The following is a 14185-nucleotide window of genomic DNA, read 5'->3' on the forward strand; positions in this document are numbered from 1 at the left end:
ATGAGTAGAAAAGAGGAAAAGTAAAAATTTCAATCAAATTTTATTAGTACAAAAAACAAAACAAAACAACTTCTACGGAGATTTGATGAATTTTCTCATAGGCAACGTAGAACCTTCACCTAAGATACCATCCTGTGTTTTCCACCCATTTCCTAACCTACACATTCTTCGTTTTCCTTTTTCTAAACTATCAGTGATAAATAGACTATTTAGATGATACTATATTTACAAAGTTTCTCAAAGAAGAGATTAAAAAAAAATCTTATAAATACAGTTTTACATTTGTATTTGTATAGTGTTTTACACATTTTCCAAAGTGCCTTCACATCTTTCTCTCTTTACGATCTTCATCCTGGCAAGTACAATAACAGACAGACATTCTCACAACCTCCTCCACCTCCCACATACACACACTTTACAGACAGAAAAAATTCCGAGTCTCAAAAGAGACTAACTGATGTGCTCAAGGTCACTAAGTGGTTCAGCCTTGACAGTAACCGAGTTCTTTCAAATCTAAGTCCGTTGTTTTCCATCACCCCAATGAAATCACCTCACCCAGTGATTAGAAAAAGGTACCACTGCGTAAGTCCACAAAGACTCGACTATAAAAGCGTCTTCTTTTGAGACTGGGGATTTTTACATTCCAATCTATTACAAAAGTGCTTTGAAGACAGTATAAATGTGCTAATATTCCTCGAGAAAAAAAGGAAAACAGCCCAAGAAGTCAATAAAAATCAAGTAAAGAAAATTTAGACTCCAAAGCAGTAGCAACACGAGACAAATGCTCTCTGCATATGAGATCCACACTTCAGAACCTCCGAACTACCAAGCAGATACCTAACAGCACTGCACCCAGAGGAAGACAACCAACGAAGGCCACTCCAGGTAAATCACTTATTGCCGCTAGCACTCACACTAGATTGGTATCTGATAGCCCTGGAAATCTGGACTGAAAATATAAGAACGAAAGTCTTTTGCTTTTCTCTCCAAGGCTCAGCTCAGTTTCAGATAAACAAATGGCTCCATGACACATTTCATCTGTACTTCTTCCTGGTCTCCTCTAATATTCTAAGACGAGGAAAGAGGGATTCCTTTTTCATTCCAGCTGCACCCTAAAGCAATCCAGAAGAACTCACAAACAGTACATTCCACGTGAGATTAAAAGCTTTGTTTTTCCCATCATCAGAGCATAACCATGTCTCTGACCCATATTAAAACTGCTCCTAATAGAAATCTAGATTCATTTCTGAAGCCAAGTCAAGCTTACTTGGGACAAACTGCAAATACGGCTACAAGCCCAGGGGGCAACAGCACACATGGAATTAACAGAATCTGGCCCAGGTGGGGAGACGAGTCATTTAGTCTAGGGCCAGGGCAGACTGACCTAAAAATAGGCAAGGTTTCAGCACACATGGTTCAGCTCTGTGGAACAGTATTTGCCACCTCAGATACTCTTCTTTCTTCCATTCTTCAGCCAATACTAAGGGACTGACAAGTTACATCAGACTTTATTATAGTTTCTTCAAGAAAGTAAGTGGTTGGAGAGAAGTTAAAATAATCTAACTATGAAGGTAAAAAAAAAAAGATGTGAACCTACTCCACAAGAAATAAGTGATCTAGTTAACAGAGGCTTGGAACCGATGTCCTAGGTGGTGAAAACGGTCCTGGTCTGGAAGACCCCCTGCAGAGCCTAAACCAGTGAGGCAAGCAAGGTGCATAGGGCACAGAAGTTAAGGAGGCACTGACTCCAAGAGCTGTTCAAGTACAGGGCTGGCACCTGAGAGTGAGTGCCTCCTTAAATTTTGTATCCTAAATGCCCCATTTGCCAAGCGAGAAAACACTGGAGTAACACCTTTTAAGTAAAGTACTGAAAAGAAAAAAAAATCAACACAGAGTTCTATACCCAGCAAGACTATCTTCTAAAAAATGAAGGCAAAAAAGACTTTTTCTTAAATTGGAGGTACTGGGAATTGAACCCAGGATCTCATGAATGCTGAGGCATGCACTCTACCACTGAGCTATACCCCCACCTCCAAAATACATTTTTAGACCTTGGAAAATGAAAAGAATTCAACACAAGCAGACTCACATTACCAAAAATGTTAAAGGAAATCCTTCAGACAGAAGAAAAATTCTCAATACAAATCCAGATCTACATAAAGGAATGAAGAACACTAGAAATGGTCACTTCAAAGGTAAATAAATGTTTTTATTATTTAAATCTCTTAAAAAATAATTGACTGTTTAAGTAACAATATACTGAGGGTTTATAACATATTTAAAAGTAAAATGTATCATAACAAGAATATAAAGACTAAGAAAAGAGAAACAGAAGCATACTTTTCTAAGGTTCAATGCCATACATGAAGTGGTACAGTATTCTTTGAAAGTAAATAAAGATGTATACCACAAACATTTATATACTATAAACCCTAAGCAAACACTAAAATAAGGTAAGTAGTTACAGCTATAAGGTAACTAACATGACAAAACAGAATCTAGAAAATACTCAACTAATCCAAAAGAAGACAGGAAAAAAAGGAATGAAGGAAAAAAGAACAGATAGCACACATAAGAAACAAACAGCAAGATGACAGACTCACACATTATCACATCAATAATCACATTAAATGTAAATGGCCTATACATGCTACTTAAAAGACAGATATCATCAGATTGGATTAAAAAGCATGACCCACTAGAAGCTGCCTACGAGAAACACTAAATATAATATAGAGAGACAAGTAGATTAAAAGTAAAATGATGGGAAAAGACATACCAAACAGCAACTGTAGTGGCTACATTAATATAAGACAATTCTTAGAGCAAAGACTATAACCAGGAATGATGACAGCCATTTCATAATGACATTCATTTCATCACGAAAACATAAAAATCCTAAATGTTTACGCCCCTAGTAACAGAGCTTCAAAATACATGAAGCAAAAACTGATAGACCTGCATGAGGAAAGAGACAAATCCAGTTATTTTAAGAATTTCCAATCCTTCTGTCTCAAAAACTGATGTAACAAATAGGCAAAAAAAAAAAAAAAAAAAAAAAAAAAAAAAGAAAAGAAAAGAAAAGAAAAGAAAAGAAAAGAAAAGAAAAGAAAAGAAAGCAAGGATATAGTAGATTTAGACAACACTGTCAATGAATTTAATCTGATTGACATTTCTAAAACACATTACTACCCAATAGCACAACAGCAAAAGAATACGCATACTTCTCAAGAGTATACAGAGCCCTTATAAAGAGAGACCATATTCTGGGCAATAAAACAAGGCTAAATAAATTCAACCGATTCAAGTTACACAAAGTATGTTCTCTGACCACAACATAATTAAAAATCAACAGCAGAAAGATTCTAGGAAAACCCTCAAATATCTGGAAATTGAAGAACAAACTTCTAAACAATTCATGGGTTTAAAAAGTGGGGGGCAGGGTAAATTAGAAGGTATTATTACCTGTGGGATTGTTCTAAAGAGGTTATGTAAGGAGAAATTTATAGCAATGAATGCTTATACTTGGAAGAAAAAAAGGTCTCAAATCAATGTCTTAAGCTTCTACCTTTTAGAAACTAGAAAAAGAAGAGCAAAGTAAACCCAAAGTAAGCGGAAGAAAGGAAATCAAGATCAAAGCTGAAATCAACAAAACAGAAAGTAGAAATAAAAGAAAAAAGATCAATGAATCCAAAAGCTGGTTCATTGAGAAGAGCAATCAAGATGAGCCAGAACGATGAGGAAAACGAGAACTACACAAGCAACCAGTATCAGGAATAAAAGTGATGTCCTTACAGAGTCTACAGGTACTAAAAAGATAATAAAAAATGATAGATAACTTTATGCCAATAAACTTGACAAATTAGATGAAACAAATATTTACAAACCACTTATATGACAAAGAACTTATATCTAAAATATTTAAATAACTCTCAGAATTCAACAGAAAAAAAAAAAAGAAATTCAATTAAAAATGAGCTGAAGACATGAAGAGAAGAGATATTTCACCAAAAAGGATATACAGATGGCAAATATGGTAAGTTCAACATCATTAGTCATCAGGGAAATGCAAATTAGGACCAGACTGAGATACCACTACACACCTATTAGAACACCTAAATGAAGAAACAGCGACAATAACAAATGCTAAGGCAGAGAAGCTAGACCTCTAATACAATGCTGATGGGCCCGTAAAACAGCACATCTCTCTGGAAAATGGTTTGCTTTGGCAGTTTCTTAAAATAAACTTTATACTTTTTTTTCTTAAGTTTATTTCATTTGTTTCTTTTTCCTTTTTTTTTTTTTTTTCACTACAGCGGTACTAGGGATTGAACCCAGGACCTCCTGCATGCTAACCATGTGCTCTACCACTAAGTTACATCCTCATCCTTCTTACACTTTCTTAAATATATTTACCATACTACCCAGGAATTCACACTCCTAAACATTTATCCCAGAGAAATGAAAAGTCACGTCCACACAAAACCTTGCACACAAATGTTGACAGCAGCTGATTTCTAATAGCCAAAACTGGAACTGCCCAAATGTCCAACGACGGTTGAAGATTAAACAAACTCTCGTACATTCATACCATGGGATATTGTTCAGCAATAGAAAGGAACTATTGATACATGTAACAACTTGGATGGATTTCAAGGAAATTATGCTGAGTTAAAAAACAGCCAGTCTCAAAGGTTACATGGTGTATGATTCCATTTATATAACATCTGGAAATGACAAAATAGTGATTTTGACAAATGTTCCATGGTTACATAAGATGTTAACATTAGGGGAAGCTGAGTGAAAGGTATATGGGAATTCTCTGTACTTTGCAATCCTCCTATAAAATATAACTATTTCAAATCAAAATTTTTTTTTAAGTCAAGGGGGTCTTTTCCTACCTCTGGTAAATTCTTCCTTAAAACCATCCAAATATTACCAATCACTATTAGGTGCAAATTCTTTAATAGCCTTTACAGATTCACAGTTAATCTGGAACAGGAGACACGAATTCAAGCAAACAAGAACTCTCGTAATACCCCTACTTACATTGGGCCACACTGAGTTAGTAGTCAGTAAAGAACAGTCATCCCTAAATTTTATTTTTGGAAACCAGGAGCTTAAAAAATCTATCCCCAAAGAAAATATCTTTTCCCTAAAGCATTAAAGCTCCGTAAAATCCAATTAAAATCTCTGACTCTTACTGCTCAAATCACTTATTTAGCAGTGGCATTCAAGTCAAGCTCAAAAGGATCTTTGACGTATGAGACAAATTACTACTGTACTATTAGCAAGAAAATCTTTAAAAAATATATTTAAAATTTTTTTATATCATGGCTGATTGGTTTTTGAATTAAGTAAATAAAAGTCAAGGGAAATGAATTTCATTTGTAATTATTCAACTCAAACTTTCACTGTTAAGCAACAAAGTCATGAGAATTCTGCTAGAAGTGTACCTGTCAAAGAAATCCTAAAATACCTGAGAATAAAGTATCTTGCTCCTAAATACCTCCAAATAGCTTTTTGTACTTTAAAGAGTTTCTTTCAGTTATCAACTGTCTAATTTTCAAAAACCTGGCTTTCCTTTTTGGAATAATGCTACACACTCAGTACTATAAACAGAAGTGCTATTGTAAAAAATCGATCCCATAATAAAAAGAGTCAAGGTCACTTGTCTTATAGAAAATTACTGCCAAATGCTGCCGGACCCTGCTCTTCTTCCTTCTGGGCCAGTAGCCAGATGCTAATCATTTTTAGGCCCTTTCTAATTTTTAGTACACAATTTAGTACACAATACCACATCTGAATAGACAGTATTTTAATGAACGTTCTCTATAATTGGTCTAACGTTTTGGCGCACGCGCACGCACACACACACGATTTACAAGACCCCTGGAAGTATATGTAAGAAACTGGTAACAGTAGTTGATTTTGGGGCAACTGTTTGGGCCTTTGAATTTTGTAAGTTTTTGTAATAACTATTCAAAAAACTTTATCTATTAAAGGAAAAAGCAATAATAAAACATTAATTCTGGTTAAAATATTTTACCTTATAAGAGAATGCATGTGGCTTTCTTTTTAAAATCTTTTATTTTAATATGTAACTTTTTAAAAAATTGCCACACCCTTCTAATCAAAGAAATACAAATTAAAGTCTGATAATTTATGCTTATTAAGTTAGAAAAGGGTTTTAAAACTAACACTGATATTGGCATGTAAACTGGCATAATCTTTCTAGAAAGCAATGTGGAAATACCTTATTTTTTTAAGGTCTTACCTTTTGACTGAACATTTTTACTCCTAAGAAAATAATCAAATGTGGAGAAATATTTACAAAGACTTTCATCAGTGTTATCAGCAGAGGAAAAAATATTCAATAGTTGGGAATGGTTAAATCACTACACATCCATTCAACAGAAAATTATGCTATTAAAAATTCGGTTTTGAAACAATTTTAACAAAGTAGGAGAGTCCAATCCTTGATGGGAGGACAAACAGTATACAAATGAACAAACATATTCATGGAAGGAGAGCGAATGTGCACCACTATGTTAGCAATGCTTACATTTGAGCTGAAGGAGCTGAGGTATTAGACTGCTGTCTTTCGTATTTTTCCAAGTTTTTTTTTTTTTTTTCAATGGAGGTACTGAGGATTGAGCCCAGGACCTCACTCAGGCTAAGCACATGCTCTACCACTGAGCTGTACATGCTGTCCTCATATTTCCCCAAATTTTTAAAATAATTCCTAGAACTAATAAAATTAGAGAGGAAAACACAAGCTATATATATTTATACATATATATTCTTAAGTTTACAATATTGCAAAACTGATGGTATTTAAACAGCTGAAACAAATTAAATTAAAACCTTCTAATTAATAACATTTAAGGAAGCTGGTGACTAACTCACATTACTATGTATCATTAAGATCATTCCTACAGGTACAATAAGCACTAGCAGCTAGCTTAATTTTACATCAACACAGCAAAAAAGACGATTTTGGACTATCATATGGCACAGCATGGACAAAAATTAAATCCCATCAAACAGGATTAATAATGTAATTATGAGTTAAATTATAGTAATACTTATTATATAACAAGTAATAATACCCCTGGAAGAAAGAAGTGATTGAACTAACATGTAACACTTAAATCAATAAATATAAGCAAACTTTTCCTTCAAATGAACTGAATCTGCTAGTGGGAAAAACAGTAATTATTAATGAATGGGTAATCTACCATTTCTCAAACATTAATCTGGATAGTTTCAAGTCGGTGGAGTTTATCCTTAAAGGTTTTTTCCACCATTACTGCTCCCTCGAAAATCAAAAATCTCACAAGGTCACTATCATGCTTCGCATGTTTCAGTGGGTTACTACCGTCTTAAGTCCAAATTCCTTACATTGATTGTAAGATTCTCCACATATGGTCCTTGCTTTCACTCCCTACTCCTTCCTTCTTTCTTGCTTCCTATGCTCTGGCTCAATGGTTTGCAAAGTGTGATCCTTGAACCACCACCATCTCCATTCCCTGTGAACGTCTTAGATCTCCAAATTCATGAGCCCTACTCCTGCGAGGAGATTCATATTCACTTTATAGCTTGAAAACCTCTGCTCTAACCCTCCAAATTGCCCGCAAATCCCTAAATCTGCCCCACTCTCTCTCTGCAAAGGCAGCTCCCTACCTACAGTGCTCTAACCCCATTCCTCACCAGGTATCTCATCCACCTTGTTTCCTACTCATCTTTCAAGTCTTAGCTTAGAAATCACTTCAAAAGGAAACTGAAAACTTTTTCAGAATTAGAAAAACATTTCTCAAGATGTCTTCTATTACTGCAGGGGTTCCCATTTGCATTCTTCACCAGCTAAAGCCATTTCTAAAATTACTTAAGGCCATCAAAGAAAGCCTTTACCTGACATATCCCAAAACATAAGTTATGCATTGGTATAAATGATTTCAAACTGTATACAATAGTAGAAAAATAAAATGTATAGTAGAACCAAACGGTCAGAAATAAATGATTTTTTCATGTTGGGAAAATACAGGAAAACAGGCAACCAGTTCTGAAATTCACACCTTAAAATTAATTCATTTGAATTTTCTCTTTTCTGCGTATTTCTCCCATCTTCTACAGAAGGGACAATAACTAATAAAGAATATGTTTTTAAAACAAAAAAAGTCTAACCAAGAGGAAAGAGAAATGTGTGGAGCCTGGATAAAATTAAGCGTTACATGTTTTATGTCAGATATAGGAATAAAGCATGGACCAGGAGCTAGCTGCTCTCCAACATTTTTAATAAGTCTGAGATAATCTCACAGTACATGATTAGTTAATAATTTATCTTCAGGCATTTAATGATCATCTAGCATGTGCTAAGGGCCCTGTGAAATTAAGAATTACATGTATCTCTTTCTGTATATACATACATATAAATATATATGGAGATGAGGTTAATACCTAACCATTATTTAACCAAGAAATGAATCTTAATGCCCACGAAAAGACAGGTACAAGCTTTGTTCCTAAGAGCTAAAACCTGAAATGGCCCAAATGTCTATAAATAGTACAATAAAAAATATATATATACTCATACAATGGAATACTGCACAGCAATGAAAAAGAATGAATCACTAACTTAAAAAATGATTTGATTCCATTTATATGAAGTTTAAGAGTAAGTAAAACGAATGTTCTGTGATGGAAGTCAGGGTAATGGTTACTTCTGCGAAGCACTGACCAGGAGAGAGCAAGCGGAAGGGTGCTAAGGTCTTAGTTCTGTACTTGGTGTGGTTGGGGACCACATGTTTACACATGGAGAAACTCACTCAGCTGTTTACGATTTCTGCACTTTACTGTATACAATTTAAGTGCTAAAATCTTTTTTTTAATAGAAGAGAAAGTTCCTCTTCCTGCCAGGAAGAAAGGGGAGAAGGTTAGATCAAATGATCTTCAAGTTTCTGCTTTAAAGTTCGATTGTCATATTCATTCTTTTAACAAAAATTTGAACACCTTCTTTGTAACAGGTACTGTTCTGGGTGCTGGGGATATAGAATAAAATGGGTTAAAAAAAAAAAAGCGAGGGAGACATGGGTATCTGGAAGAATATGTTCCAGGCCTTCTGAAGCAGCAAGGAGGCCACTGGCACTGAAGGGAAGTGAACAAGGGTTAGATTTAAAAAAAAAAAAAAAAGTGTACACACACACACACACACACACACACAGAGGTTCCTTTCCCCAGTCTTTCCCATTTAAAGACTAACTTAAATCAAACTTTTCTACGTGGAAACTTCTGTAATCATTAGCCCAGTCCACATTTACCTTCTTCTGAGCTCCTAGGGCTGCATCATTCCTGGCATCTTTATATACTGCCTTGCAATTAAATACTTACTACCTCGCACTTCTAATAAATTGAGACTTTTCAGGGCAGTGACTAGATTTTACGCTTTTTTGTATCCCTATCAGTTAGCCCATGGTTGGCACTTAAGTGGTAAGGCTGACGCTAATAACTTCACCAGGAAGATCAGTAAACTGTGGACAGATTTTTAAAAAGAAAAAAGAGGAAGGAAAGAAACCAAGACTGGGGAACTACGTGAGTAAAGAGGCACTGCAGCGTCTCCATGTGTCATGATCCAAAGTCAGGATTTTCTCTGAGACATATCCTTAAGACTCTGAGATCCTCAACATCACTTTTCTAAAAGCCACTCTAGGCTTCTTTTCCTGAGGAGAAATCAGGCACCCGGTTTCCTTTCAAATAATGGTTTTACAACACTAATGTTCATAACTAGCTTAACAACAATAACAACAACAACAAATTCTAACCAACCACAAAGCTGAGTGATCTTGAGCAAGTCATTCAATCATTCTTGTGTATGTCAGTTCCCCCATATGCTAAATGCAGGAGTTGGATTCAGTGGTTTCTAAAGTCCAATCAATCTTAAATTCTCTAGCTTTTTTGAAAAAACTGAATGGATAAACCTTACAACCTACTTCTTCAATTTATAAAATGAATTTAAGAATCTATTAATTTAAAAAAATTTTATTGAAGTATAGTCAGTTTACAATGTTGTGTCAATTTCTGGTGTACAGCATAATAGTTCATTCATACATATATATATATTCTTTTTCATATTCTTTTTCATTATAGGTCACTATACGATATTGAATATAGTTCCCTGTGCTATACAAAATAAGCTTGCTTATCTATTTTATATATAGTAATTAGTATCTGCAAATCTCAAACTCCCAATTTATCCCTTCCCACCCTGCTTCCCTCCCTAGTAACAAGAAGTTTATTTTCTATGTCTGTGAGTCTGCTTCTGTTTTGTAAATAAGTTCATTTGTCTCTCTTTTTTTTTTTAATTCCACATGTAAGTGATATCATGTGGTAGTCTTCTCTTTCTGGCTTACTTCACTTAGAATGACAGTCTCCAAGTCCATTCATATTGCTGCAAATGGCATTATTTCACTTTTTATGACTAAGTAGTATTCCACTGTATAAGTACACCCAACTTTATTCAGTCATCTGTCAATGAACATTTAGGTTGCTTCCATATCTTGGCTATTGTAAATAGTGCTGCTATGAACATTGGGGTGCATTTATCTTTTTGAATTAGAGTTCCTTCCAGATATATGCCCAGAAGTGGGACTGCTGGATCATATGGTAAGTCGAATTTTAGTCTTTTGAGGAATCTCCATACTGTTTTCCATAATGGCTGCAAGAAACTACATTCCCACCAACAGTGTAGGAGGGTTCCCTTTTCTCCACACCCTCTCCAGCATTTAGCGTTTGTGGACGTTTTAATGATGGCCATTCTGACTGGTGTGAGGTGATACCTCATTGTAGTTCTGACTTACATTTCTCTGATAATTAGCAATATTGAGCATTTTTTCATGTGCCTATTGACCATTTGTATGTCTCTGCTGGAGAATTGCTTGGTTAGGTCTTCAGCCCATTTTTGGATTGGGTTGTTTGTTTGTTTTTTTATTATTAAGTTGTATGAGCTGTTTATATATTCTGGAAATTAAGCCCTTGTCAGTCTCATCTTTTGCAAATATTTTCTCCCATTCTGTAGGCTATCTTTTTGTTTTGCTTATGGTTTCCTTTGTTAGTGCAAAGACATGCAACTGATTTCTGTATGTTAATCCTGTATCCGCTAAAAAATTTTAAATACACTGAATAAGAACTCATATTCAGAAAACACTGTAGTATTTGGAAAAAAGCATAGCCTCTGGAATAAGACACACCTGGGTCTAGTTACAGACTGCTTCTTAGAAGATAATCACCCTGAGAAAGTTATGAAATTTTCAGGATTAGTTTTGAGAGTTAAAGGCAATATATGTAAAGCAATTATTAAGCCAATATAAAAACCCATAGACCCTGGCAAAGTCATTTCTCACACAGAAAACAGCCAAGGTAAAATACCTACCAATCACTGGCGTCCAAGATCTGAAATGCCCAAACTAGTTCATAACTCTCCTGGCAACTTTAGTTGCCTCAAAACTGCACAAGACTTTTTGCAAGTTTAACAGACCAACCCCTAACTCCTGTAACGCCAGCAGTCTCTCTTCTTAAATACGAGGATAAGAACTACAGATCTAATAACAGTTTGTGGTCATAGGGGCAAGAGGATAATTCAGAAAGCCCAAAGTTTTAGAAAACTAGGATAAGACTGAGATCTGGGCTTAACTGACATTATGAAGCTATTAATCTTGGCCCTCAGAGTTCAAATCTGTAATGGGAGCCAACTGTGTAAAGTGAGCAACAGAGATTCAGTAAGTAGCAAGGCATACACGTCTGCTTTTGAGTCCAGGAAGAGAGAGACACACGTAATTAGTGTTCTAATGAACGCAAGAGGATGGATGAACAAGATGCAGAGAATGAATAACCCAGCGGGGCTGGAAGAGGGAGGGCCACACCACACGGGTCAAAGAGCAGAGAGCACTTAAGCCATGTCCTGAAAACAGCAGACTCTGTCAGCAAGACAGGAGAAGGAAAGGCATTCTAAGCAGCGGGGAGAATAGGTAAGGAGGCTCCGAGTCAGGAGACAGCGTGGCTCCTTCAGTGAGCTGACGGCGTCAGCAGAGCCGGGGCTTGAGCTTCATGGTGGGAAATGCCGGCGGCGAGCCAGATGAGGGAGGGGCCTCGTCACCACAGTCAGAACTAATACTGCAGGCAGGGGAGAAGCACGAGGCTTAAGAAGGAAGCACTGAACATATTTCCACTTCAGAAAAATCACCTTGGCAGGAGTGTAAAGGACAGATTAAAGGGGGTCAACCACGAAAGACTTCATCCTACACTTGGAATTAAACAAGGGTACTACATGACCATGTAGATTCTCTATTACAAAACGAGGATCAGAAACAAAAATGACAATGCTTTAACAAATAAAGCTAAATTATCAAAAGGAAATCTTTTACCTTCATGACTGTGTATTCTTTTTTATTGATTTATAATCATTTTACAATGTTGTGTCAAAATGACGGTGTATTCTTGAATTATTTCCTGTATATCTTAAAAAACAAGATGCTCTAAAATTATGTACGATATATAAAAATGACATGGAAGTAGCTGCATCCTGAGAACTAGCTACTCTCACGGCATCTATCCCCTTTCTGTACATGTAATACTGTAGACATGCAACATAAAAGTATCGGTGTAACAGAATCCTTGGAGCTGGAGCTTGTACTGATTACTGACAGGGGTTTCTTTTGCTTTAATTTTGTAAGTATGGAAACCAAGGCCCGGAGACTAAGGAATTATCCAAAGTCATATGGATGGCAGCACAGTGAAAACTGGAATTCATGTCTTATGATTTTCTTTCTAGAAACTGGTTTAGTGTGTCACATTTATGTCAGAATTTTGAATGATAATCCAAAAGACACTCTGGTATCGCCATTTTCCACAGCGTAATAGTGCACTATGAAACTATTTTTATGTTTCATACGCCTCACAAGAAAAACATATCTATTAGATGTCCATATGTATGACAGAAAGAAATTTCATCCTGAAACCTGGGCCACAATAAAACCACCACCTGCTCCGCCACAAAAACACAAACTATTCTTCTCTAGTGAGTCTAAAAACTTCCTTTTTCAAACTCGGGAAACAAATTTTAAATAAGAAAGGCCTAAGATTAACTTATCTTTACATAATTAAAGATCCAACATCTCTAACATGTCTTAACATCTTACTTGGGCCTAAGTCTTTCTCCTGTTCTGTTGTGCTCCCCTCCTCACCGCAGCCGTGTAATTTTAGATACCTGAAGTACATTTTTTCCTTCACTAGTACACACGGTGGAAGTGGCAACAGTGAAAAAAGCCTCATAAATACAGCATATTTCTCTATGGTTGCATAGTGACCAACATGTTTTAATTTTTAGACTTCTCTAATTCACACTTAAGTGTCTGCTCCTTGAAATAGATTCAAAACAGTGTAAAAGCATGTAATTAATAACTCTCTTCCATGCCTTTGCAACTCTCTCCTGAAATCCCCCAAACATTTGTAAGCATGATGTTTATCCTTACAGACTTTTTATGCTTATATAACATAAGGTGCTAATCCTCAGAGTCAAAATATATTTTAATACCCAAAGTCTGTTGATCATAATCTAATCTTTAGTATTTCAGAAGGTAGACCATTATCTTGTTTGGTTTTTAGTTATCATGACAGACATCAATTATATTATCACTCAGGGTTTTTTTTAATAAGTAAGCTGAACCTCAAATATCCTGTTTATTTCTTCCTTATCAGTAATTCAATTATTTTATGTACTTATTTATTTATTGTCTTTCTGTTTTGATGTAGGTTTCATGAGGGCTGGAATCACTGTACCTTCAGTGCTGGGACACTGAGCAGATAATCAAGTATTTGTTGACTGATCAGTATGTTTACACAGAAATTATGAAAGCTGCTTCTTAAAAGGTTACTGAAATCTGCTTATCATTGGCTTTAAAAAATAATGAGAAAAAAAAAGGCTGCTTAGGGCTTTTTGGCTGTGGTTCCAATCAAATATCTGCTCATCAGGTTTGATAGTTATAAAAGTCAATCAGGCATTTTTGTTTGATTTATAACAAAAACAAAGAACTTAAGTTTTTCAAAGAATGAAATATTGCTATGCAGAATTCCTGTTTTTTAAAAATGATTTCAAAAGTCAAGGATTAAGTACATTATCACTAATATTTCT

At 35.4% G+C, this 14185-nt stretch overlaps 1 protein-coding gene across 3 annotated transcripts in view; it reads right to left on the reverse strand.

Annotated features, from left to right (window-relative positions):
• Positions 1 to 14185, reverse strand: part of GLCE (glucuronic acid epimerase) — a 54720-nt gene that overhangs the window by 38671 nt on the left and 1864 nt on the right. The gene's annotated exons all lie outside the window — the stretch shown is intronic.

This window comes from Camelus dromedarius, chromosome 29, assembly GCF_036321535.1.
Source record: "Camelus dromedarius isolate mCamDro1 chromosome 29, mCamDro1.pat, whole genome shotgun sequence".
In the NCBI taxonomy this organism is placed as follows: domain Eukaryota; kingdom Metazoa; phylum Chordata; class Mammalia; order Artiodactyla; family Camelidae; genus Camelus; species Camelus dromedarius.